Here is a 25840-nt window from a genome sequence, read left to right as displayed (position 1 = left end):
AAGTGTTTTACACATGACTCTTACCCCGCGTTGTGCTGTGCGCCCCTGGTCAGGAGAAACGGGTAAAGGCAAAGTCCGCCCAGGCCTCAGCGGCTACGCCGAAGTCTGCAGGTGAGGCAGTGCCGAGCAGCGGGGTCCTCCTGGAGGAGCCCCAGATCCGGGGCCGGAACCCTGCTCCGGTGCAGGGAGTGAGGGCCCAGCTCTCTGCCCAGCAGGTGACTTACCGCGGCCTTGACGCTTGCCAAGGGTTTCGCAGCTTCCTGTATCTCTTGATCTAAGACGTAACCCAGAAACAGGGATTCGGGGGCTTGGCTGCCAGACCCTTTGGCACCTCTGAGCGCCCCTGAACTGTGACTCCCGAGGGGGCACTCGGAAAGCCGCAGGTAGCAGGGGACCCTGGTCTTCAGAGCCCTTGGCCTGGCGTGGACCCAGGGACTGCAGGGCCCCCTGAAGGGATTAAATCCGCACCCCGCACCCCGCACTGCTGAGCCCTTCCGTGGGCTGTGGCGCCCCTTTCAGAGGCTAAGGATACTTCAGGATTTCACATTTGGTGGTGGTTGGGGGCGGGGGGGGGGGGGTGCGGTGCTGCACTTTGGCATGCTAAGAATAATTCCTGCCATGGTTTGTCACTTTTTCTATGCTTTCTGTATTCTTAAAGTGACCGTACCCCTATTATCTCTGGGTTTGGGTGTCACTCACATGAGCTTGCAAGTTGAGGAGTTTTGTCTTTGCCCAAAGAAACCCCCCTCTTGTCACTCAGAGAGGCGCTAAGCTCCTGCCCGGGAGCCACGAGGCTGTGCGTGACCGTGAGTGTGTGGTGACGCGGGCGGTGCTGGCAGCCACGGGGGCCTGAGTCAGGGGGCCCGGGCGCGTCCACAGCTCTGGGCAGGGCCTCGGAGCCGGGGTGACAGGGATCGCACTCAGTCACGTGCTGCGGTGACCTTCAGAACTGGCCATGAAATAGGACACGGGGTTTTGCAACCGGCAGGAGCGCCGGCAAACGGTGCTAAGGAGTGCTGCCGCTCGGGGCGGCCGCTGCCGCTTACGTAACGGGGCTGTGCCGGGCCGCAGTCTTCCGGAGACCTGGGTGCTTTTCAGGTTCTGTCACAGGATCCTCCGCGGTGTCAGCGGACAGGCATCCTCTGACTTTGACAACTCCCGGCGGAGAAGACCCAGGATGTACCCCACCCCTTCCCCTGGCTTCCCGCCCAGGGGATCGGGGCCAAATCACTGGGCTTCTCTGAACCTCTGTTCCTTCTTATTTCGTAAGCTGAGCAGTACTGGCTGGCCTCCCTGCCCCCGGCTGGGCACAGGAGGAGTGAGGAGGGCCATTTGGGAAAGTCTCTAACTGGGACAGACGGACGGCACTGGGAACTCCGCTGGGGACTCGGGGCTCCACGCAGCCGGCTCCGCTCTGCGGGCTGCTCCCGTCGGTGCGGGTCCCGGCTCCCCTGCACGTAACACAGCACTCGGCGCGGCTTCGGGATGGGGACGCTGGGCCTTTTCATTTTTTTGACTTGAATTGGGAATCCAGAGGCAGCTCGGGTTCCCAGGGGCGCTGCTGCTGTGGGCAGTCCTCACGGCTGAGCTGGCCTCGGGTGGAGGGGGGCACTGCGTCGGGACCGTGTGGCCCCACGAGAGTCCCCTCATCTCGGGGCCTCCTGTCGCTGCGCAAGCGTGAGCACTGGGTGGGGTGACAGACCAGCTGGGCCTCGGCGTGGGTGCTACACTCTGGCTGCTGAGTGGTTTGCGTATCCAGAGGTGCGGAGGGAACCACCTGGAGAAATGCGAGCATCAGGACACCTGGCTCCCTGCCCCCTGCCCCCCCACCCCCCTCCATGCTGCAGGCCGGTGCTCCGCGGACCTGCGTGGGGGACATGCAGAGCTGTAGCTGAGCACGTTGGAGCCCTGCAGAGGGCAGCGAGGGGTGTCACAGCCTCCTGCAGCTCCAGGGGCAGGGCCAAGGTGCCCGGGACAGGATATGCTGCCCCAGGTGACCGGTGCAGGGCACACCTGCTCCTGGTCCTGTCCCACCTCCGTGCTCAGGAGCCTGTGCTGGAACCTGCTCCCTGGGTGCTGGGTCCCACCAAGGAGCTTTCCGGCCGGCTGGGGACAGGGGACACACAGGGCTGGGACATGACTTGCGCTCAGTGTGAAATGTCTCCAGGAGGTACTCTCCGATGTCACTTTGTGTTTCTAGCTGTCAGCTACTTAATAGTTGAAAAACTAGAAGAACTACAGCAAGAAAAACAAAGAACACAGGTGGAATGGCCTGGAGTCCGCCCCTCCCAGACCTCGTGGAACGGGTCAGAGTGGTGATCTGGGCGGGGCCCACCCTGGGCCTGGGACGCGCTGCGGCACGGTGTCTGCCGCTCCAGTGACCCAGTCCCGTTCCAACCGAGAGACGAACAGCGGATCCAGAAAGGCCTGGCCCTTTGAGGGACGTTTGCAAACATGGTTCCCTCTTGGGAACCAGTAGTTCCTTATTTTTTAACCCTTCCCTTAAAAAAATTCCCCAGCACCCCAGGTGCGTCCCAGCTGGTGGAGGAGGCCCCTCGCGCGTTTGGGGCCAACCTCTGGCGGGGCCAGCAGTCGGGAGGGGCTCGTGCGCCTGCGAGTGGTCCCACGGGTCCCTTCTCCTGCAGTGCGGGTGTCGCCTGCCCCGTGCAGCGTGCGGGTCCCCCGGGGAGGGCAAGGCGTTGAGGAGAGTCCCAAGTTAAGGAATTCCAGATATGTGCGGGTCAGACAGGAACACCAGTGGGCGCCTATGGTCAAGTTTCCAGGGACTTTGCACGCCAGTGCCTGCCACGTTGGACCCAGGAAAGGGCCACGCTGGAGTGTTTGCGCAGAGAGAGTGGCAGGGGCTGGGTCCAGCCTCCCTCGCCTGCGTCCCGGGGAGCAGCTGCCCGGAAACCCCGTCAGCACGTGAGGCTTCTACCCACGCGCGTCGGTGAAGCTGACTCCAGGGGGAACATCTTGATGGAGGTCAAAAGCACGTGTTGCTGTAGTTGGGGTCTCTCTGGGGGGGGGGGGTGCACTTCTCAAGGCTGTCACGTTTGTCGTCACCTAGCTTTCCCTAAAGCTGCCCTTCACGCCGCTGCCAGCTCCTTCCACCAGGAGCTTGCCCGCGTCCCTGACCACCGCGAACTGTGCAGCCAAACGCGGCCGTCTGCGCGTCAGCCCAGCGCCAGCGCCCCTGTTCGCATGTTCTGCTCCCGCCTCAGGCACAGAGCCGTGACCCGAGGGTCCAGCTGGTCCTTCCCTTCACTCGGCCGTGCCCTTGCTCTGCTCTGCGAAGGCACCAACCTTTCTCACAAGCGAGTCCGTGGAGCGTGGAGCCGCGCGGACGCAGCCTTGGGTGCCGGGCCCGCAGGGCGGGGCACCGGTGTTGTCCGACTCCCGTGCTCAGCAGCCGGGCGCGGCCTCAGGAGGGCGAGCGGGGCCGCGTGGTGTTCCCAGAGCCGGGCAGCCTGGTTCAGGTCAGCTCTGCAGAGACACCCGCTTGGCTGGCTGGTGTTACAAGATGAACTGTGATGGGAACCAAGACTTTCAAACATGGTGCCTCTCTCTTGCCTGAAGATCAAAATGGTAAGCGGGAGGCCCGGGCCGGGTAGCTCAGTTGGTTAGAGCATCGTCCCGATTCGCCTCAGTTGCTCGTTCCATTCCTGGTCAGGGCACATGCAAGAACCAGCCAATGAATGAATAGATAAGTGGGACAGCAGATCGATGTTTCTCTTTCTCTCTCTCTCTTCACCCTTCCTCTCTAAAACCAATAAATAAAAACATATAAATAAAAAAGTTACAGTGGGAGTGGAGAGAGAGGAACTTCCCAATCACTCCAGCCCCACCCCAGGGTCCTCTGACGTCCTGTAGGGTGCAGCCGGGGCATTGCCCAGGCCTCACCTCTCGGCTGGTGGGTTTCCCTGTGCACGTGCATGAGAAAGTAGGATGAGGCGGGGCCTGGTGTGCATTTTGGAATCAGATAAATAAGGGTCAAGTCCATGTTCTTCCAACTTGTTAGGTGTGTGAACCCAGTCAGGCTGCTTCCCTGACTCTGCGTTACTCGTCTTTAAATAAAACGGTGTTACTAATACCTGCCTACAGGTTGTAGGAAGGATGAGATAAAATAATAATTGTGTGGTGACCAGTACTCTGACTGGCATGTGGAAAGCACTCCACAAATGGGAGTTATTATTTTACTAATTAAAATGGAGTTCTTAGAGGACAAGAATGCCTTCGAATTATTCATAACACTAATCCCCTCCATCAGCACCCGCCCTGTACCTTTGACGGAGGTTTAATCACTGCGTGATGAGTGAGTGGCCGTGTGCACTAAGCAGGGAACACCAGGCGTAACTGCGTTGCTGTATTTTCATTTTCGTTGCTACGCTCTGAAATGTTCTCTCTTGCTGCATACTTTATCACTAAGGCAAGAATATTATATTGGCTTAGATATAACATCTCATTTTCCTGTTAATCAAACATGCCCCATTTTTTCTTACTGGGACACTTGTTTAGCTGTTTTTTTGCTAAAGAAGTTCGGCTTTATTTTTAAATCAGAACATTCAATTTCCATTAACAGCTGGATAGATTTAAAAAAAAAAAAAAAAAAAGGAACTCTAAATGTGGAACTCCAAACCTACCTAGTCTTTTTCAGAGTTAATCGCAGTAAATTCGGGCTGAGATATTTAACCACAGAGATAACCCATAGAATATTGGGGAGTTGGCTGGAGGTAGGTTTACACCTGTTTCTGGAAGTTCGGCTCCTCCCAGGGCAGGGCCTGGCCTCTCTCCTTTCCTTCAACCCTCAGGGCCAGCTCACCGCTCCAAGCTGGGCCACGGGACCACCCCCACCCCCCATCGGGCTGACATTCTCATACAGCTTCTTTATGAGCTAGTGTTGCTTAACAGCTTATCGTTGTCTCTCCAAGTCCTTGGGGAATCCCTCGAGGGTGAGGCCTATTTGCTGTGTGCGTTCAGACATCCTTGCTGCAAATGTTGGACCACTGAGCTGCCCTTCGGCCCAGCAGGAACGGAAAGGCACACTGAGCAGCCACCGGAAGTTCCGGCTGAGAAATAGACTAGCTCCTACCATATCCACGGCCCCTCTTGGTTCACAGAGGGGGAAACTGAGGCCCGTGGGCAGGAAGAAACTTTCTCAAGGTCAGGATGCAGGTCAGCAGGTCCTGTACCTTCCTGTAGTCTAGTGAAGATATCGGGGTGGGGGAGGAGGGAAACTGTTTCCCTCTCTTGTGGTTTCATAGTTGCAAAACACAAGCTAAAAGCTTTTTGGTTTGTTTACTTAGGTCGTGGGTTTGGCTTAGAATTCTAGCCCTGGTTCTGACATTACCTGCAGGACCTTGGATCTGTCCCATCTCCTTCCCAAGCTTCAGTTTCCCCATCTGTACTGGAAGGGGTTGGACCAGACCCGCTTTACAACCTCTCCCGAGCTCTGTCGTGCTCCAGTTCTTAGCAGATTTGCATTTGCTGACCCTTCCGGTGAATCCCAGGGGGCCCAGGTCCCCCACTTACAGGTAGTCTTGTTTCTTTCATCGCAAGGAGCCCTGCGCTGGAGTAGATTCAGCGATTTCCAGGGACATGTGACTTCTCCAGGGAGAAGCGCCGGAGCCTTCTGAGCCCCTGGAACACATGAATCAAAATAGTTGTGTGATGTCATGTCATAATGGGAGTGCGCTCCGGCCAATTGGTGCCAAGGATTTGTCTGCCCAGCGTGGTTTCCTTTTACAGTCTTTTTAAAGAGACATCCGCAGACCCGCACATGACCAGCGGGCCCGAGCCGTTTGCCTATTTCGTCCTCCCTCCTCTCTTACTGTAAAGGAGCAGAAACCCCCGGGGTGTCGGAGCACACAGCTGACCTGAACTCACAAACAAACCCGCGGGCGGGCGAGGCTCTGCCTGTGCTTCCGGCGGCTCCTGCCCGCTCCAGGCCAGCGGGCTGCCCCAGCTGCCGCGGCCCGAGTCCTGCGGGAGGAAGGGCTGCACGGGGTCACCACCCTGTGAGTCCTGAGGCTGCGTCCCGGAGAGGGACCCATCCTACGTCAGCCTCAGTGCCCCCGCCGGGGCTCCCGCTGTCTCTGAGCTCTTGGTGGCCGAGGCTGCCGGGCGCCAGACACCTGCTGGCTGATGCTGCACCTCTCCTGGCCCCCCGCCGCCTGGGGCTGAAGGCGGTCCCGAGGGTCCTGGTATGGTCACCTGCCGCCGCTCCTTGGCCACAGCTCCTCATGAAGCGCTTCGGCAGTCTCCGGGGGAAGAAGAAGCACAAGGAGACGAACCGCAGCACCGAGAGGCGCCAGTCGGAGCCCCATGGCCTTTTTGGTAGGACGCTGCCCTTTGCCCTTTGCCCTGTTCTCTGCTGGGCAGGCGGGGGAGGGAGACCCCAGGGCGTGTGTGTGTGTGGGTGTGTGTGTGTGTGTGTGTGTGTGTGTGTGTGTGCAGGGTGCACCCTCGCCCTGTAGCTGTGGATGGGATTGCTGGGCAGATGGGTGTGTTTGGGGTGTGTTTCCCTATTGATGGCAATGCAGCTGCCACGAGCTGCCCCACCGCCTTTCTCTGCCGCCACCGCCGCTCTTGCCCACCGGGCCTAATGAGGTTAGTGATCGGTTGGACAGTCATTCATTTGGGCAAAGCCAGCGGCTTGGGGAAAGTAAGGGTGGATGGGAACTGCTTTTTCAGCTGTTAGAAGTGATGTGTGTGTGTGTGTGTGTGTGTGTGTGTGTGTGTGTGTGTAGAGGAGCCGAGCGGTGGGGACTAGGGGAGGAATTCTACGGCCGCCTTCGTCCCGTGGTCGAGCGGTCGGGCCCCTCCGGATCCATGTGAGGGGACCAGCACCTGCCTGGCCTGTGTCCCTGGGGAGAGGAGCTTGCTCTGTAGGCTCCCTGGCTTCTGGGGCCTCCTCCAGCTCCTCCAGGCGCAGAGGTTGGGCCCAGGGAGCTGGAAGGTGGGGGAGCATCTCCGATTGGGGATGTCCGTGGACTGTGGTTGGGGTGGGCTGTGCCCGTGTGGCTGGAGCCAGGCAGGTGGGTTCCGAAGCATTCTTAGCTCCCTGGAGCCTGCAAGACCTGCCACTCAAATGGGATGGGAGCTTCCTTCTGTCAGAACGGGGGTCACCCTGCTGGTACGACACGGGGAGTCCCGAGCGCCCCCTGCCAGATGGAACAGGCTCACACACCCAGTGGTGCTAACGACCAGACAGCAAGGGGTGTGTCAAACGCCGTGTCCCTTGAGTGGAATGTGACATGTGTTAACGTGTGGTAGGAAGACAGCTTTGGCAAAACACCTGGGCAGAACATGAAAAGTGGGATCGCAAGACAAGAAAAAGGCAATCAGAAAACTTGCCTACGTCCTAGCTGTGTTCAGTTTATCCAGTTGCTTGCAGACGGTGGGCCTTGTGTGACGTTGGTGACCCTGTGCGGTGTGAGCGGGGGACGCGGCAGCTCTGGGGTTCAGGGAGTTCTGAGTCTTGGGGAGGAACTGGGGAAGCTGTCTAACTGGATACAACGGTGAATTATATAGGAACACAGTCGGTGCCTGCCCTAACCAACGGAGGAGTCACAGACACCGGGGCTGGATTCGCAGACAAGGTTTAAAAAGAAGCCCTACTTTAGCCGAAACCGGTTTGGCTCAGTGGATGGAGCGTCGGTCTGCGGACTGAAGGGTCCCAGGTTCGATTCCGGTCAGGGGCATGTACCTTGGTTGCGGGCACATCCCCGGTGGGGGGTGTGCAGGAGGCAGCTGGTCGATGTTTCTCTCTCATCGATGTTTCTGGCCCTCTATCCCTTTCCCTTCCTCTCTGTAAAAATCAAATAAAATATATTTAAAAAATAAATAAATAAAAAAAAAAATAAAAAAAATAAAAATAAAAAGAAGCCCTACTTTAAATAATAAAGTAGTAAACCCTTCGTTGCTCTAGCATTCAGCCTGGACCTACTGTTACACTGAAAGCCAGGTTTTGCTCATAGGGAGGGCGGGCCCATTAGTAAAGGCCTCTGACGTGCTTGCGCGACGGCAGTTTCTCCCCTTGGGAGTTAAATCTGGCGGCCCCCTCTCTGCTCCTCTTCTGAGAGCAACACTGATATTTGCATGTCGACCAAGTCTTGCAAGCGCTCACATGCAAATGCCGGCGCTGACCACAGGGTCAGGGAAATCAAGGCTCCCTGCAGAACCTTACTCTGGGATTTGGGGAGTCGGCTGAGGCCACTCGAGGTGACCGGAGCCCAGGTATCCAGGTGTGACCTGATTTTCCTGAGTCTCCGTGAGCGGAACCAGGAGCAAGGCCAGGTGGCCGGTGGTGGCCCCTCTGACGGCGCCTGGCCTGGCGGTGACGAGTGAGGGCCGAACAGAGACGGCGGACTGAGCGCTCTCTCCCGGCTCCCTGCCTGTCCAAACCTGGCCCACCTTCCAAGACCCAGGTGAACCATCGCTGCCCCCACAACCACCCCATCGCCCGCCTGAGACTTCCTGGCTGGTCAGGGACCGGGACCGCGCCCCCAAAGGAGCGTTTCACCCATCGCTCTAACCCAGCACCTGTGGCGCCACGAGCTGTCCCTGCGGGATGGCTGGTTGCGGGCGGAGGGGAGGAGCCATCCCACGATTGCCCTGCTTCTCGCGGAAGCTTCCGGGCTTGGGTCTTAAATTCCCCTCCCCACCTCCCTCTCTTTCCTCTGGTTGCTCCTGTCGCCAAGGGAGCCACAGAGGAGTCTCTTCCTCTCCTAAGGAAGTTTCCCCGAGGGCGTGAGAGTGTCCGTCTTTTCCGGGTCCTCCATTTCCCCCAGATCAAGCGCACTCAGGCGGTCGGTGTGGATTCCTTGGGCCCTTTTGCTGCTTCTGTGGCTGGTTCAGTCTCTTCCAGGAATCGTCACTGCCCCGCGGCAGTGGGAGGCGGGGCCCCTCCTCAGGGGGCAAGGTACACGTTGCTTCCTTCTGCTGGTTTCCCTGCAGTTCCTCAGATTGAGAGACACACCTTCTTTGTTGAGCGCGCGCGCGCGCACACACACACACACACACACACACATGCACACATGCACGCACTCACGCACAGCTGACCCCGAATCAAGGTGGGCAGGTCAGCATTTGTATGTGCCCCTGGGTGGCATTTTTGTTCAGCAATATGCGGCTCTCCTTGGAATTTTGAACACTTCACACCTTGTGATAAAACACCCTGATTCATGCCCTGGCCGGCGGGGCTCAGTTGGTTGAGCGTCGTCCTGTGCACAGAAAGGTCGCTGGTTCAATTCCCGGTCAGTGCACAGACCCAGGTTGCAGGTTCAGTCCCTGGTCAGGGTGCATGTGGGAGGCAACTGATCGTTGTTCCTCTCTCACATCGATGTTTCTCTCCCCTCCTTTCCTCTCTCTAAAATCAGTGAAAAACATATTTTTAAAAAAGTTCTGATTCAGGAAAAGCCCATCCCGTTGGGCCTCAGCGTTTAGCTGCACCCCTGGCTTCCGTGCGCGGGCCCCTCTAGTTCTCACGCCCTCAGGGTAGACAGCAACCATTCTGACTTAGCCTTTTCTCTCGGCCTCTGTGGTCAACGGAGCTGCAGGGTGTGTGGACGGCGAGCATGTGGCCGTTGCAGTAAAAATAGAAAAGGGCCCCGGCCGGTTTGGCTTCGTGGTTGCGGTGTCAGCCCACGGGCTGAGGGGCTGAGGGCTCGGCTCCCGGTCAAGGGCACATACTTCAGCGGCAGGTTCAGTCCTGTTCGGGCGGGAGCTGGAGGTAGCCAGGCGATGTGCCTCATCCACATCGATATTTCTCTCTCTCTTCCTCTCTCTAAACATCAATGGAGAAAAATATCCTCACTCCTTGGGTGAGTGAGGACTTAAAAGACAAGGAAGGTTCAGAGGGGATTATGCTAATCAGAAAAAAGAAAGGAAATGACTGTAGCAGCTTTTCCGCCCTCTGCAATCAGAGGGGAGCCGTAAAGAACAACCTCGAGTCTCCGAAGGCCCCTCTGAGGGGGCACTGGAGGCAGGGCGCGCCAGGTGCTGCGGGGGCTGACACCCGTCCCCACGCCGCTGGCGTCGGCAGACACCCGGACCAGAACCGAGGGCGAGTCCTGGCTTGAGGCCGCGCCTCCCTTCCCGTCTGCCCTCCGCGGGATGAACAGACAACCGGCTCTGGAGCAACACTCCAGAGGTCCTCGTGCCCAGGCGCACTCGTCCCCCAACACTGCCTTCCCAGGCGCCGGTCCGGGGCGCTTGGCCTCACACAGCAGGCAGAGCTGGAGAGTGAAGGCTGCTGTCCATTCTGTCCCCCTCGGCTCCCCACCCGGCCCCTCCAGGTCTCCCCACCTGCCTGCCTTGCTCCTGGAGTCCCGAGTGGGGTTGCCTCGAAAGATCCCAAAATGTATTCATTCAAATCTATGTGTTCAGCTTTTTGTAATGGACATTCGCAAGCAGATGGACAAGTAGAGAGACTGGTGTGCTGGTGCCCACCTTTAGGTTCAACAGTGGCCAACGCTCTGCCAGTCCCACCAGCGTCCGAGCGTCCGCTCTGTGCCAGCCCCGGGGGCCCCGCGGAGCAGGACACCAGCCCCCTCCCGGGCACACACCTTCTTAAATTGGGGTAAACATACAGGACAAGACCCACTGTCTTGGCTGTTTGTAAGTGCTCAGTTCAGGAGCACTGAGTGCATTTACACCTGCTGGGCAGCCATCGCCACCATCCATCCCCAGAACTTCCCATCACCCCCCACTCCACAGCAACTCCCTTCTGTCCACCCCCAGCCCCTGGCACCCCTTCCACCTCCTGCCTCGATGAACTGGCGCCTCGAGGTGCCTGTATGAGTGGAGTCAGTGTTTGTCCTCAGGATCTGGTTTGTTCCACAGACGGTCGTCTGCGATGCCAGGTGGTGGGGAGTGCCGTGGACGAGTCGGGGGGCTGGGCGGGGCTCCCCTGCTGACCTGGCGTGACAGGAGGGAGTGGGCCCTGTGGGCGCCTGGGGTCGGTCCTTCCAGGCCTCAGCGGGAGACCACAGTGTGTTGCAGGCGCACGAGAAGCCGGTGTGGCCGGACAGCAGGAAGCAGAGCGGAGCGCCAGGTCAGGGCCCAGGACGGAGGGCGGCCTGGAAGCCAAGTTATTCTCCACTGGGGGTGTGGAGGGAGGGCTGGGCTTGTACCTGCGCAGAGGAGCCCGGGGTCCTGGGGAGAGCTCTGCTGGGCTCTGAGGACCCTGGGACAGTGAGGGCGGCGCCGGGACAGGAGCCGGGCCCCCAGCCCCCACCCCTGATCTCTCTGCCGAGTTCCTGTCACACAGGGAACCCTGGAGGTGCTGCGTCTCCTTGGCAAGCCTGGGCTGGGGGTGGGGCAGACGCTATAACAGTCATGGTGGGTGTTTGGGATCAGAGGGGCGCATTCCCCAGTGCCCCAAGGAGAGCACAGGATTTAGGGACCCTGAGCTCGGCTAGAAGTCACATGAGGGCCTTAGGTCCCCCTGAGCCCCGTCTGCCCCCCCAAGGTCCATCTCCCCCCGCAAGCTCCGTCTGCCCCCCTGAGTCCCATCTGCCCCCCCTGAACCCCATCTGCCCCCTGAGCCCCTTCTGCCCCCCTGAGCCCCGTCTGCCCCCTGAGCCCCGTCTGCCCCCCTGAGGCCCATCGGCCCCCCCAAGCCCCGTCTCCCCCCGCAAGCTCCGTCTGCCCCCCTGAGCCCCATCTGCCCCCTGAGCCCCGTCTGCCCCCTGAGCCCCGTCTGCCCCCTGAGCCACATCTGCCCCCTGAGCCCCATCTGCCCCCCTGAGCCCCATCTGCCCCCCTGAACCCCGTCTGCCCCCCCGAACCCTGTCTGCCCCCGCTGAGCCCCATCTGCCCCCTGAGCCCCTTCTGCCCCCCTGAGCCCCATCTGCCCCCCTGAGCCCCGTCTGCCCCCCTGAGCCCCGTCTGCCCCCGCTGAGCCCCATCTGCCCCCCTGAGCCCCGTCTGCCCCCCTGAGCCCCATCTGCCCCCTGAGCCCCGTCTGCCCCCCTGAGCCCCGTCTGCCCCCCTGAGCCCCGTCTGCCCCCCCTGAACCCCATCTGCCCCCCTGAGCCCCATCTGTCCCCCCTGAGCCCCGTCTGCCCCCTGAGCCCCGTCTGCCCCCCCTGAACCCCATCTGTCCCCCCTGAGCCCCGTCTGTCCCCCCTGAGCCCCGTCTGCCCCCCCTGAACCCCGTCTGCCCCCCTGATCCCCGTCTGCCCCCTGAGCCCCGTCTGCCCCCTGAGCCCTGTCTGCCCCCGCTGAGCCCCATCTGCCCCCCTGAGCCCCGTCTGCCCTCCCTGAGCCCCGTCTGCCCCCTGAGCCCCGTCTGCCCCCCTGAGCCCCGTCTGCCCCCTGAGCCCTGTTGGAAGAGCTCATAGGCCCGCTGCACTGTTTCTCTATGGAGCCGGTAGCAAACACTGCTTGGCGGCCCCTGGACAAGGGCCCCTCGCAGGCGGCAGGTGGGAGGCTTCCTGGGAATGTCTGAGTTCCCACTGGGTCGGGGCCGGGGCTGGAGGGGACAGTGGTAGTGGGGCTGCCGCGCTCAGTGCCCAGAGAGCTCATTAGGAAGGTCTGGAGACACGGCTGGTGATGATGGGGGCAGTCAGCAAAGCTCGCTGTGCCAGGCGAGGCTGTGAGAAATGGTTTCGGCAGCCACTTTCCTCTGGGGAGCCCTGAGTGGAGAACCCCGGCACTGGACAAATGATTCCAGGACCACTGATGTCTGAAAGTGTCACAGACAGTAAGACAGGATGGCAGAGCCTGCTGGGATGAACAGAGAAATCAGAAGGAAGGTCCCTGAAAGAGGATGAGTTTAGACAGTGACTCTGCACAGATGGAGACTGTCCATGGCCTGTGACTGGGCTCCGGGCTGGAGAGCCAGGCTGGGTGGGCAACTCCTGCTCTGATATGCAGACTCTCTGAGGCAGGGCCTGGCCGGTCTGGGGCTGAGGGCCCAGGAGCCTTGCACTCAGAAAGCGACAGGTGGCCTCCGGCTTCTAGATAAGATCAAGAGCTTATTATATTTAACTAGAGGCCCAGTGCACGAATTTCATGCACAGGTAGGGTCTCTAGGCCTGGCTGGTGATCAGGGCCAATCAGGGCCTTCTAGCTGCTGGCCGGGCCCTTCCTTCCTTTTGCGCCGCCCCCTGGTGGTCAGCGCATGTCATAGCAAGCAATCGAACTCCCAGTCTCCCTGTCAAACTCCCAAGGGGACACTTTGCATATTAGACTTTTATCTATAATAATAAAACATAATATGCTAATTAGACCAGACGTCCTTCTGGACAACCTTCCGGACGAAGCCAGGGTTTCAAGGGAAGCACGGGCCCTGGGTGCCAGAAGGAAGCCGGTGCCGGCAGCCGGGGGAAGGAAGGCCTACTCTTGCACGAATTTCGTGCATCGGGCCTCTAGTGTATATAGAAGAGCAAGGTGCATTCTATCCTCAAGCAATAATTTGGTTTTTTAATGTATTTATTTATTTATTTATTTATTTATTTTGTTAATTCTCACCTGAGGATATTTTTTCCTTTGATTTTTAGAGAGAGTGGAAGGAAGGTAGAGAGGGAGAGAGAGAGAGAGAGAGACACATCAATATGAGAGAGACACATCGATTGGTTGCCTCCTGCCCAAACCCAGGTATGTGCCCTTGATGGGGAATTGAACCCAAGACCCTCTGGTGCATGGATTGACACTCTAACCACTGAGCACACTGGCCAGGGCAATAATTTGTTTTAATGATTAAGAAGAAAATAATATGCAAAGTCCAAATATTCTCTGGAATGAATCAACATGGATGTTCCCTGAGGTCCGGGTTGGCTTCTTGTACCACTGTGGCCCGTGGCCCAGCCTTGGCCCTGGCACAGAAGGCTGCACGGGTATCGCATGGCAGTGGTAGTGGTCCAGGGTATAGGTCCCCGGGGGGAGCGTGTCCCCTCCTGCACAGGCCCCTGGTCAGACCTGTGGCCGGCCTTCAGAATCCAGCATGGGTGGTGGCAGCTCCTCTCCCCCCTCCTGCCACTTGCTGTGGCAGCCCCATCGCTCTGAGCCTGGCATCTCCTGTGTCACCCAGCGCCCGCCCAGGGTGGGCCCCACGTCTCCAGCTCTGATAGATAGACATGAGCTGTGGGAGGCCGTGCAGCAGCCGGCCAGGACCAGGAGAGAGTCGTCGGGGGCAGAGGAAGGCAGTGCGGGGAGGGAGGGGACCCGGAGCGCGGGCTGGTGGACGGGGCGTCACTGTTAGCATTGATGATGTCTCGTGTGGTGGCTTCTGCAGGGTTTTACATTCGATAACTCGTCGAGGCAGGTAGGGAGGTGGTGGAGGTGGCGGAGGGGAACTGAGGCCCAGAGAGGCCTGGAGACCTGTCAGCCCCGGGTGGCCTGCAAAGGAGAGCTGAGGGCCAGCCCCGTCCAGCGGCGCGGGGCCAGTGCTCTCCGGCGTGAGGTGGGCCACGGTCACCCCTCCTGCAGTGACGTAAAAGCACCGTTTCTCTGTCCCATTCGTCCCCGACCCTCTGGCTGCCACCCCGGCTGGCCATGAGTCAGAGGGGATACTGAGTCAGAAGGCCCTCTGTCCTCTGCTCCTCATTCCTGGTGGCTCAGCCCGGCCACAGAGCAGCCCAAGCTGGCCGATCGGACAACAGAAGTGCTGTGGCCCGAGGTCACCCCGACAGCTGTGGCCATGGCTGAGAGAAGCCCCGATGCACCCCAGAAAGTGAGCGTCACTGTCTTCAGGCCGAACCAGCTCCCGCCCCCAGGCACACGTGAGCCACCGGGGGTGACCCCTCACCTTCCACAGCCCCTCCAGGGTCCCCCTCCTCCAGCCTCTGCTCCACCAGCCTCCCTTCTCGGGATCACCCACAGCAGGGGTCCCCTCGCTGGCGGCGGTCTCTGCGTCCTCACGCCTGGGTGATTCTGCCTCGGAACTGACAGCAGCCATGTGGGGCTTGGGCCACTCCTCCTGGGAGGTCCCACCTACGAACAGACTGCTTGGAACTCTCCCAGCGCCAGAGGCCTTTGGCGTGGGCTTAACAATGCAGCGCTGACGTCCAGCCCCTTGTTCGTGTGTGTTTGACTGCGTGGACGCACACAGAAACAGTACCAGCCAGAGCGCACGTCACTCCGTGCTCACGTAACCGCCACGCAGAGGAAGCCGTCTCCTCGCACTCCCTTCCAGGCACTCCCCCACGGCCACTTGATCTGGTCTTGAACTTCATAGGCTGGGTCCAGACGAGATTTATTTTTTTTGTCCGGCTTCTTTCGCGTGAGCTTTGGGAGATGGGACGGGGCCCCGGTTGTGGCTGAAGTCCATTCACTTGGTTGCTGGGTAACAAGGCTCCTCATCGGCAGGGACCACAGTTCCATCTGCTCCTGGGCCCGGGCGGTTCCCAGGCCGGGGCTCCCACAGCTGCTGGAACATCCCTGTGCGTTAACTCATTTCTGTTGGCCACGTGCGAGGCCCGCTGGCTGCCGGGGAACGTGTGTGCCGCCTGGGTAGGTATGTCAGCGTTAGTGTGTCGGCCTCGTGGGCTAGTCTGTAATCCGGTGCCGCGTCTCCATTTCCCGGGCTTCCTAGCCTCGTGCTCACCCTGCACAGCCAGCTGCCTCCACCCTGCACCCAGCGCTGAGCAGACGCAGGTGCCTTTTCTCACCTGGTAGCTGAGGTGTTAGCATCAACCCCCAGGTTCCTCTCAGTGGCAGAGCCAGCGCCCACAGACTGCCAATTGCACACCCCACGGTCAGCAGACGGGGACCCCGTGGGTCGGGGCGGAGCTCCCGATTCTGAGGCGGCATTCTTCCAGGGCTCAGCATTTGGGATTTATTTATGACTGGGAACTGTAGCAGGACCTGGTTTGTAACCACCAGCTGTCGCTATAGCAACTCCTGGCTTACACAGCCTCTCGCTAAAAATAGATCACCTTCATCCCCAGGATAGAAAAATCTAAGAAAATCAAAGTGGGGGAGGGCTGGGTCCACCCAGCTGCAAGACCCCAGGAGGATTTCGAGGTTCAGCGACATAGCTGCTCAGGGCCTTTTGAACCAGCTGGCGCCCCAAAAAGCAGACAGGGCCGGGTGGGGTGGCACACCGGGCCGCAGGGACCCTGAAGTTTCCATCGCTTGAAACCTCGGCTGTCTTCTCCTTTAGAGTCTGAACCACAAAATATAATAATTATAAATAATCTTATTGTGTTTGGACTTTATTCAGTTTCTTCATCTTTCACCTTAATTTTTCTACGAGATTGTAAATGGTTTCAAGGTCAAGGACTTAATTTGGGTGGTACGAGAACTCGAAATCCTGGCGTATGAAAAGGAGTTGAAAGAGCTGGAGGTGCTGGCGTGGACAGCAGCGAGCTAATGCTTGACGGGCTGCCTGGCCGAAGCAAAGGAGAAGTTGTTCCCCCTGTGAAAGATATGTATTTATTGTTTTTTAAATCCTCACCATTGATTTTTAGAGAGAGTGGAAGGGAGGGGGAGGGGGAGAGAGAAGCATCTATGTGAGAGAAACACATCGATTATTTGCAATTGGTTGCCTCCCGCTCAAGCTCTGACCAGAGCCGGGGATTGAACCTGTATCTGAGGTACATGCCCTTGACCAGGAATCAAACCCGGGACCCTTTGGTCAGAGGGCCGACGGTCTAACCACTGAGCAAACCAGCCAGGGCTATATGTATTTATATTTAACACATTTCACTGCGTTTTTCAAATCACAAAGTAAAATAACCCTTTTAAATGTTTGAAAGCTGCAAGACGTCCCCTAGAACCTCGATTCACAACACCCTGATGTCTTTGTGAGCCTCTAACGCGCGCACAGAGCTCTGGGGGTGACTGCTTTGGGAAGGGGGTGCCTGCAGGGACAGGGCCACTGTGTCAGCTGAGCGGCGGTGGTGGTCCTCCAAAGCTGGCTGTGAAGACTCAGTGTGGCACCCGGAGCACCGGCCTTGCACACAGTAGGCCCTCAGCAGCATGTTCCCACAGCTGAGGGTGAGTTTTTGAGCACCAGGTGGGAGGTTTACTGAGCTCTCTCTCTGAGGTGGCTCTGAGATTCAGGCCGGAATAGAACACCGATGTGGTGAGAATGAGAAAGCTGCGTGACACGTGGAATGGCGGAGCCCGTGGCGCAGTGAGTAGCCGTCTGCGCACGGGCCAGGGCAGGCGGGGGCCCTGAGGTCCTTGGATTCGGACCTTTCTCGGGAGCCCGCTCTGCCTCACTGGAGCCCTCCCGCCCATGAGTCACACACGGCGCCGTTAGAGATAAGCCCACTCCTTCTTGTTGCTTCGTTTAATTCTGGTGAAATGTACATAACATTATATGGACCGTTTCCACCCGAAGGGTTCAGTTCCGTGGCGTTGAGCACATTCACATTGCTGTGCAGCCATCATCATGTCCATCTCCCCATGAAACTGTCCCCATTAAATGCTAACTTCCTATCCCGGCTCTCAGCCCGACACCCACCACTCCACTTCTATCTCCACGAATCTGACGAGTCTGGTACCTCACGGGAGAGGAATGATAGTGTTTGTCTTTTTGTGTCCGCCGTCTTGCACTTAGCGTGCTGTCCTAGGTTCCTTCTTGTGGGGCGTGTGTCAGAGTCCCCTTCCTTCCTGAGGCGGAATCGTGCCCACTGTGTGTAGATGCCCCTTTTGCTCACCTGTTCATCCGTCGTGGGCCATCCTGTCCTCCCACCAAGACAGATCGCAGGCCCTTCGGGCAGGTTGGACCCTCATTCCTATTGGCCCAGGACCTCCCACATGGCCCCCCTCGTGCGCGGCCATATGAACGGCCCCACTGCTCCCAAGGTGACGCCCACGGGGGAGAGGGTCTCATGACACCCATCGCTGTGCTAACAAGAAGGTGCTGGGAGCCGAGGCCCCTCCACACCTATTGCCAGCGCCTCAGGTGGGTGGGGTGAAGTCACAGCCACCTGCAATGTGACCCGAGGGCAACAGAGAGCACCCACGTCCCCACAGTCTGACTTTCTAAAGGGACACGCTGGGTGCTTTGGGTCCTGCCAGCATCCCCTGCTACGCTGTCCCTCCAAGAGGCCTCTGTGCAAGCACTTCACAGTCAAGCTTGAATGAGCCTTCACACCAGAGGTGCTGGAAATGAGCACCTTGACCTTGGGTGGGGAGGTGTATGAGGTGGGAGCACTGGCCGTGGCTGGGGAGGTGGCCAGGGGGGGCAGAGTCCTTAGAAGAGCTGGTCGAGGGGCCCCAGAAGCCGGGGAGGGAGCGTGGGACTTGGATGCGTGCCTGGCATTAGTCCCAGGTGAGGGAGGCCCAGCCCTGCTTCTGAGGGCCCCCTCCTTTCTTGGGTGCGACGCCTCGGGGAGGGGGAAGCTGCCTCGCCGAGGAGGCGCTCACTCCTGGGCCGGCCAAGAGGCCTAAGAAGGGCTCTGGGGACCAGAAGGCCCTGGCGTTCGTTCGGCTTGCTTGGCTGAAACACGGGCCCACAGGTGCCTTCTAGATGGAGCAGAGGAAGGTGTGCAAGAGCTGAGGGAGGTTGGGACCGGAGCACAGATCACCATGTGCTGGTAAGACCTGCTCACCCGCCCCCAGCGGGAGGGTCCAGAGGACACACGTCTCACAGCGACCCCGACAAGGGATGTGTCAGGGAAGCCCCAGCATCCTCGGAGCTCTGGGTCACTCCTCTCTGTCGGGCAGAAAGGACGTGGCACTGCTAGCGTTGAGCTGAAACCCTGAGCGCGACGGGCGTCATCGGATCCCGGTGGCAGGGGCCAGGGGGCAGCGATCACCCAAGACAAGACGAGCGTGCTCACCGGCAGGGTGCAGTCAGCCCGGGGGTGCGCGTAGTCGGGCCTGTGGCCTTGGCTGCCTGACCGTGGTGGGCCTAGGGGTGAACTCAGTTCTCCCTGGACCTGAGCATGCAGAGCAGCTCCAGGTCAGCGGAGCCAAAGCCTGCCTCGGTCCGTAAACAGAGTCGTGACTCCTCGATGCCCTGACTTGAGCCGTTCACAGACCCGGAGCCCCAGGTAAAGGGGAGGCCGGTCCCTGGAGGAAGGGCCCTGTTCTCCCAAAATGCATCCTGTTGGTCTTGCCAGCGGGACTGCGTCGGGGGAAAGGTAATAATTAGACTCTTCCCAGGTCACTGACACGAGTCCCAGGAGGCTGAGAACATGGCTGGCGTCCACCTTCCCGGCTGGAGCTTATGGAGGGACAGAGCTGGCGAGTTCGGCGTGGAATTCCTCAGTTTCCACTGAGGCAAAGCCTTTCCTGGCTGCAGTCCTCAGTTTCCCTCTTTCTGGGGGCAGAGACCTCAGGGAGGAGGGGAGGGAGGGGCAGGGGGGTGCTGATAGATAGGGAGCCAGTTAGAAGACCCCAAGGCCTCGGGGTGAGGAATGTCCCTGAGAGAGGACCTGGGGCTGGTCTGTCTGACCGGGGTGGTGTGCTAGCAGCACATCCGTGATAAGAAGTGGCAGTGACGGGCCCCCGGGAGCCGGGCTGGTGTTGAGCTGTGGGCTGACGAGGCAGAGACGCTCTCGGGTCCCTGGTGGAGCCCGGGCGTCAGGCTGCGTCTCCACTTGTCCCACCCGGACCGTGCCGGTTTCAGGAGCACAGAGCCGTCCGCCTGCTGCCCCTGCCTGGTACCGACCAGCTTCCCTTTATCAAAGCAAAGCCTCTTTCCAGGGGAGAGATAAGCCCGGGAGGAGCCACTGCGGAGGGAGAAGGGACAAGTGACTGAGAGCAGATCCCTTTCCTGGGGCAGGTTTGGGCGCCAGTGGGAGGAGAGGGACCCAAGGGCAACGCGTCCTTGTGTGGGGAGGGAAAGATTGGTGGGGCGGGGCGGGCAGAGGGTGAAGGAGGAGGTTTCAAACACCCCGACACCCTTCCCAGCTTCGCCCCGCGCTGGGCACTGGGCCCCACAAGCTGCAGTTAGGGAGTAAGTAGCATTTCGCTTTGCTCAAAGAGGTTCATGCACAAGACAGCCCTGGGACCCTTCACCAAGATTCTCCTCTTTCTGCTCCTCCCACAAGGGGGTTTATCTTAGAGCAGAAGGAGCTGCAAGGTGAAATACCACTGCGCGTGTTTTACACACGAGGCCTCGGGGGCTCAGGTTACGTGACTTACACAGCACCCCGTCACTGACCATGCTGGATGTTCCCAGACCAGTTCTAACCCTGGAACGATATTGTTTTGCTTAAATACATATGCAATTGAATAGGTAACTCACGTGCCTGGCAGAACATTCGAAATGTGCCAATTTGTACATTTAGACGTTCCCCCTCCCTGGACCCTGGCCTCCTGTTTTTCGGCAATCCTTATCTCACATCCTTTCAAAGGTGTTCTATGCGTTTCCAAGCTTCCTTTGTACAAAGGGTAGCATTTCATGCATACTGTTCTACCAGTTGCCTTTAGCCCCTTAACCGCTTTATGCTGGCAATCATCCTTTTTCATGGCTGCCTAGTTCTCCATTCTATGGAGAGTCTGGAAGTACTGAACCAGTCCTCTATTGATGGAGCCATTCTCAGTTCTTTGCTATAAAAAAATGCTGCAGTGCCCTAGCTGGTTTGGCTCAGTGAATAGAGCGTTGGCCTATGGACCAAATGGTCCCGGGTTCGATTCCTGTCAAGGGCACGTACCTCGGTTACAGGCTCCTCCCTGGCCCGGGCCCTGGTTGGGGTGCGTGTGGGAGGCAACCAATCAATATGTTTCTCTCACACTGATATTTCTCTCTGTCTTTCCCTCGCTCTTCCACTTTCTCTAAAAACCAATAGAAAAATATCCTCGGGTGAGGATTTTTTAAAAAATGCAACAAGTATATACTCTTTGTGCTTATGCATGAATATATCTGTGATATACACTCGTAAGAGTAAATTGTTGGGTCAAAGAGTGCAAGTATTTTTTTTTTTCTTTTAGCTATTGCCAAGTTCCCCTCAAGGAGGTTGTATGATGTATACTGCTACCTGAATGGGAGCTCAGTTCCCCCACATCATCCCACACACACTTTTTACCTATTGTAACTTTTTTATCTTTCTCAATTGTGATGGTTTCAGAACTGATCAAGCCCACAACCACCCAGCTGTGACCTTCTGGTTTGTGAGTCACTGCTCAACCACCGACACACCGGCCAGCCTGGAGATGGAGCTTTTAGATCATCATTCAGGTTCAATGAGGTCATAAGGATGGGGACCTAATCGGATGGGATTGGTGGCCTTATAAAAAAAGGAATGTGAGGACACAGGGAGAAGGCAGCCATCTGGAAGCCAGGAAGAGAGCTCTTGCCAGGCCTTGACCACGCCGGACCTTGATCTTGGACTTCCCAGCCTTCAGAACTGTAGGAAAGTGCATTTCTGTTCTTTAAGCCATGCAGCCTATGACACTGTGCTGTGGCAGACTGAGACAGCCCCCTGTCTGCATCCTGCTTTGCACCTGCTTCTGTGCAGCGGATGCTGACTCTGAGCCAGGACAGCCATTGGTCGGTCTAGGTCCCATGGTGACATGCTTTCGCCTCAGCGGGGCCCGGCAGAGTCTTGAGAGAATTCCCCACTTTGGAGCCCCTCTCCCACTCTAGAGGCCAAGCACAGAGAAGCTGTCAAGATGCCGGTGGGTCAACGTCCTCCCAACACTGGGACTGGGACTTCGAGGGAGGTCCAAGCGAGGTGGGGAAGAGCTGCCAAGAGGCCTCTCCCACGTGGTCACACTTCCTCGGTGAGTCACCGAGTCTCAGGATGGGTCACCAGCTTTGTGGGCTCCGAAAGACAGCCATTTCACACACCAGGGACAGACCCCTTTCTCGGCTCCTGGGGGCTGTCCAGGTCTAGAGTTTTCTCATCAAGTGGCACCGGTGATGGGCACAGGTGGGGACCCGGCTGAGTGCCACAGGGAGCCAGACCAGCAGCTGCCGAGTGATCAGGAGTGTGACCTGGGCTGGGCTGGCACTCGGCCACCCGCCTTGGACCGTGTGTCGAAGGGCTTCGGAGTTTCCTGTTTTGTGCCTTTAAATGACCATCCGTCCACTGTTCTGTTTTTGGAGTTTCTCCAAAAAGTTTCTGCTTACGAAATTAGAGTAAAATATTATTTCTGCCTCCCTGCAGGTGACCCAGGTCACCCTGAGTGGAGTTATGGGTGTTCCCAAATTCTTTAGGTGTATAATCACCGTCTCCTGGGTAACTGTCATCAGTGGCTAATTACGTCTTTTTTTCTTTTTTTTATGTGTTTTTCAAAACTTGACTTTATAAGGGCAACTTCTTTCCTTCTTTTGTTCTTTTGTTCCCCCAAATTCTTATGGGGCACATTTCTGCTGCCCTTGCCACTGTCAACACTCATTTCTCTAAAACGTTGTAGAAACTGTTTTCCTGGCAGGAATTCAAACCACCAACTGAAAGGCTTGTATCAACCCCTGTGCTTTGCAAAACGAATCCACGTCATCAGCCTCACTGTGTCTACACCTCAGTGTCCACGTCGATGTGGTGGGGAAACCGGCTCCCGTCTGTCTTGAGTTTGTTAGGCACCCGCTTTGTGCGAGACTGGGCTGCGCTCCGTGGGCGACAGACACTCGCAGGTCTGTGACTGGTGCGCTCTGGCAGTTTGAGCCCTGAGCTGTTGAGGCCAGGGCAGGTGGATTCAGCCCCCTTTGGGTGAGGGGGGCTTACTCTGCCCGCCCCCCTTCTTTAATGAAAGAGGATCGCACCGGGGGACAGAATAACACGACAGAAGTCTATCCATTTCCTTGGCAATGCACTCACATTTCATAGTCAGAGCTCCCTCACTCATCCTCCTTTGAGTTTTCTTAATAAAGATCCAGAGGATCTCGGGCTTAGCGCCATATGTGACCTGGGGGTGGGGGACAGCCAATAGTAACATCTTGTCGACGTAAGAAGCATCTAAACCTGCAGAGAATTTTTGTAGGAGTCTATTTGGGCCACATGGACGACAGTGTCGGGAAACAAGGTCTCAAATGCTCCGGAGAACAGCAGTTTCACAGTTTCTTCTATGGTTTGGAATGAAGGCGGGATCGGGTCCTCAGGAGGATTACGTGGAGTGGGAGAAAGCAAGGTGGGAATCCAGATAACATGACAGGTAACAAGGTTATGTGCTCCCTGAGGGTGGTTACGCTTTAAGGGGTCTGAAAAAGAGGCATTTCGAAGGTGTGTTAACCTAGATGCGCAGGAACAACAACAGGGCTGGCTTAATCAAGGCAAGGGCAGCCTTTGGCTAAAGACGTTATGCTCCTGGGTGTGGTTGCCCACTGTGACCTCCCCCATTAGGCATTATGAACAGCTCCCCTTCTGAGGTTACCGGCAGTGAGATTTATCACAGAGCCCCTTTGCGATCTGCAGTGTGAACTCGCCAGTTTGTGTGTTGTTTTGTCCCCTTTTGGTCAATGACTCTAAACCAATAGCTCGACCTTCCCAGAGAGATGGTGGGGCTCATGCGTTTGGATGGAGGCACTCCCTCTGGAATCCCCCCCCAAAAATCTCCATCTTGGTGTATGTTTTCCTTAGGGCTTGGAAGCCAATCATAGTGAAGCAGGGGAATGCCCGCATTGCGTGTTTCATGAGCTGTGTGTTCTGTACTTTATTTTTTAAATATGTTTTTATTGATTTTTAGAGAGGAAGGGAGAAGAAGAGCAAGAGAGAAACATCAATGGGCTGCCTCCTGCACATCCCCTACTGGGGATCAAGCCCGTAACCCTGGCATGTGCCCTTGACCAGGAATCGAACCAGCAACCTCTCGGTGCATGGGAGGACACTCAGCCAACTGAGCCACACCATCCAGGGCAGTCTGGCACTTTTCTTATACCATCTTGTTTATTCCTCACAGCAACCCTGTGATATCTGTATTCGGATGGAGGTGTCGCAAAGAAAGCGTAAGAAATTTGTTCAAGTTACCCAGCTAGTAAAGGGCACAGCAGGGACCCAAGCCGAGGGTTCTACCCCTATAACTTCACACGCAGCAGTCTGTGAGAATCCTTCGGGGGGTGTGGGGAAAGTGCCGATTCTGGGATGCTAACTCCTACATTGTGATACATTGGTCTGGGGTGGGGTCCAGGAATGTTCTTCTTTAACAAGACTTCTAAATGATGCAGGCGTGATGTGCTGGTGATGTGTACACACTGTCTTCGTGGATAGTTGTGGAAGCTGGTGATGGGGAAATGGGGGCTCATGATTCTGTTCGACTTTAAAAGTAATCAAGTGTTTCCATACTGGGAAGTGAAGAAAACAATACTGTGTCTTACACATGTACGTGAGCTGGCACTTCGTCCTTTTAAAACCTGCTGATTGCCCTAGCCAGTTTGGCTCAGTGGATAGAGCGTCAGCCTGCGGACCGAAGGGTCCTGGGTTTGATTCCAGTCAATGACACGTACCTGGTTAAGGGCTCGTGCAGTAGGCAACCAATCGTTGTGTCTCTGTCCCATCAATATGTCTCTGTCTTTCCTTCTCTCTTCCACTCTCTCTAAAAACCAGTGGGAAAATATCTCGGGTGAGGATTAAAACCTGCTGATTCACAGCCTGGCTTGCTGTCAAGGGTGTGTCCTAAAAACCACAATGAAGGAATGGAGTCTTCCTTGGAGGGGAGGGATCAGAGCAAAGGATAACAAATCCTGCACCCTCTCCGCTCCCAGAGGCATTTAGGTTTGTGAAGGAACTTACCGGATTTCTGAGCTGTTAGGCTCCCGGCTCTTCCTGAACTGACCTCCGCCCTCCTGGGACTTTGCTCTTGAGTCCTCTTTCTCCCCATTCAAGAGATCCCGTTATCCTGCCTCAATGTCATTATTCAGCCACAGAGAAAAGAATTCAGAAACTACTTCAGCTCCAGACAGGGGCCCACCCAGCAGGGTAAAGAGTATTTGTAGAAGGAACAGAGAAGACACCCCAAGCCAGCTGGCTCCCTCTCCTCTGAGGCTCGGCCACTTTCCCCACGTGCAAAGGGGTGCCCCATAGACATGATTTGCTTGGGTGCTGGAGTCTTCTGAAAATACCCTGTACCCCGGAGGGTGATGGAAAATGTGGATGCCAGTGGAATGGATTTGCATGACTAGGGACCATTTCTCCCCTCTACATCATCGCGGTGTATACGTCTCCATGAAAGATAAAGGTCGGGGTAGGCGGGCATTGTCACATCTTCCCTCGGCAAATGTGGCCCCAGGGACTGAGCTCTGAGTGTTACCCAGGAGCAACGCCCTTTTTGGTAGCAGGAGTCTAATTTTGCCTGACTCCCTCCTGCAGCCAGCAGCCCTGGGAACTGCCTCCTGATCAGGCCAGTGAGACCTCCCACCCCCCCCCCGCCCCAGCGCCAGGGCTGGTTCCAGGTGGGCGTCAGCTCGTCAGAGCCAAGAGGAGCTCCTTGTTTGGTTTCATCCGTGGGGACAGGCGCTCTCTCTCTCTCTCTCTCTCTCTCTCTCGACCAGAATAAGGGACCTTGCAGGGCCATCCCTATAGTGGCCTTTTGCAGACCATGGGGCCTGAGAACAGTTATTACCAGGGAGTGACAGCCGCTGTGGACACTTCTGAGCCAGCGCACGGGAGGTCCAGGCTCAGGTACGCAGGTCCCTTCCTGTCCATTCACTGCAGAGCTGGCAGAGCAGATGCGGCACCTGGGGGGCATGTGAGGGTGGGGGTCACATCAAGCTGCCCAGTCCTATTCCAGCATGTGATGGGCAGGCTACAGGAGGAAGGCTGGGTCCCAGGTGGCCAGTCACACCCTGGCACTGGTCTTCCCAGCTGCTTGTCACCCAGCCACCAGGTGGGTGCAGTGCAGAGTCCGAGCTAAGGCAGCGCCGGTCCCCAGGCCCTGGGCAGCTCCCACAGCAAATAAAGTACAGAACACACAGCTCATCTGGTCAAAGACCAGAAAGTCTTAAGGCCGCTGCCAGTCCTTGGTCCCCTCAGGGAAGGTGGGGCCTCTAGGGTGA

At 57.6% G+C, this 25840-nt stretch overlaps 1 protein-coding gene and 1 long non-coding RNA gene across 2 annotated transcripts in view; one reads left to right on the top strand and one right to left on the bottom strand.

The window, feature by feature from the left end:
* The window catches only part of PRKAG2 (protein kinase AMP-activated non-catalytic subunit gamma 2), a 217480-nt gene that overhangs the window by 77627 nt on the left and 114013 nt on the right, over window positions 1-25840 (top strand). The gene's annotated exons all lie outside the window — the stretch shown is intronic.
* Window positions 3141-5616, bottom strand: LOC114228788 (uncharacterized). The gene is made up of 3 exons (XR_003614904.2): window positions 5533-5616; window positions 4285-4424; window positions 3141-3665 (listed from the first exon to the last, which is right to left on the bottom strand). It is a non-coding gene; the product is annotated as an uncharacterized LOC114228788 (long non-coding RNA).

This window comes from Eptesicus fuscus, chromosome 14 (genome assembly GCF_027574615.1).
Source record: "Eptesicus fuscus isolate TK198812 chromosome 14, DD_ASM_mEF_20220401, whole genome shotgun sequence".
In the NCBI taxonomy this organism is placed as follows: domain Eukaryota; kingdom Metazoa; phylum Chordata; class Mammalia; order Chiroptera; family Vespertilionidae; genus Eptesicus; species Eptesicus fuscus.
The sequence above is the reverse complement of the archived record's forward strand: the minus strand, read 5'-3'. Positions and strand labels throughout refer to the sequence as shown.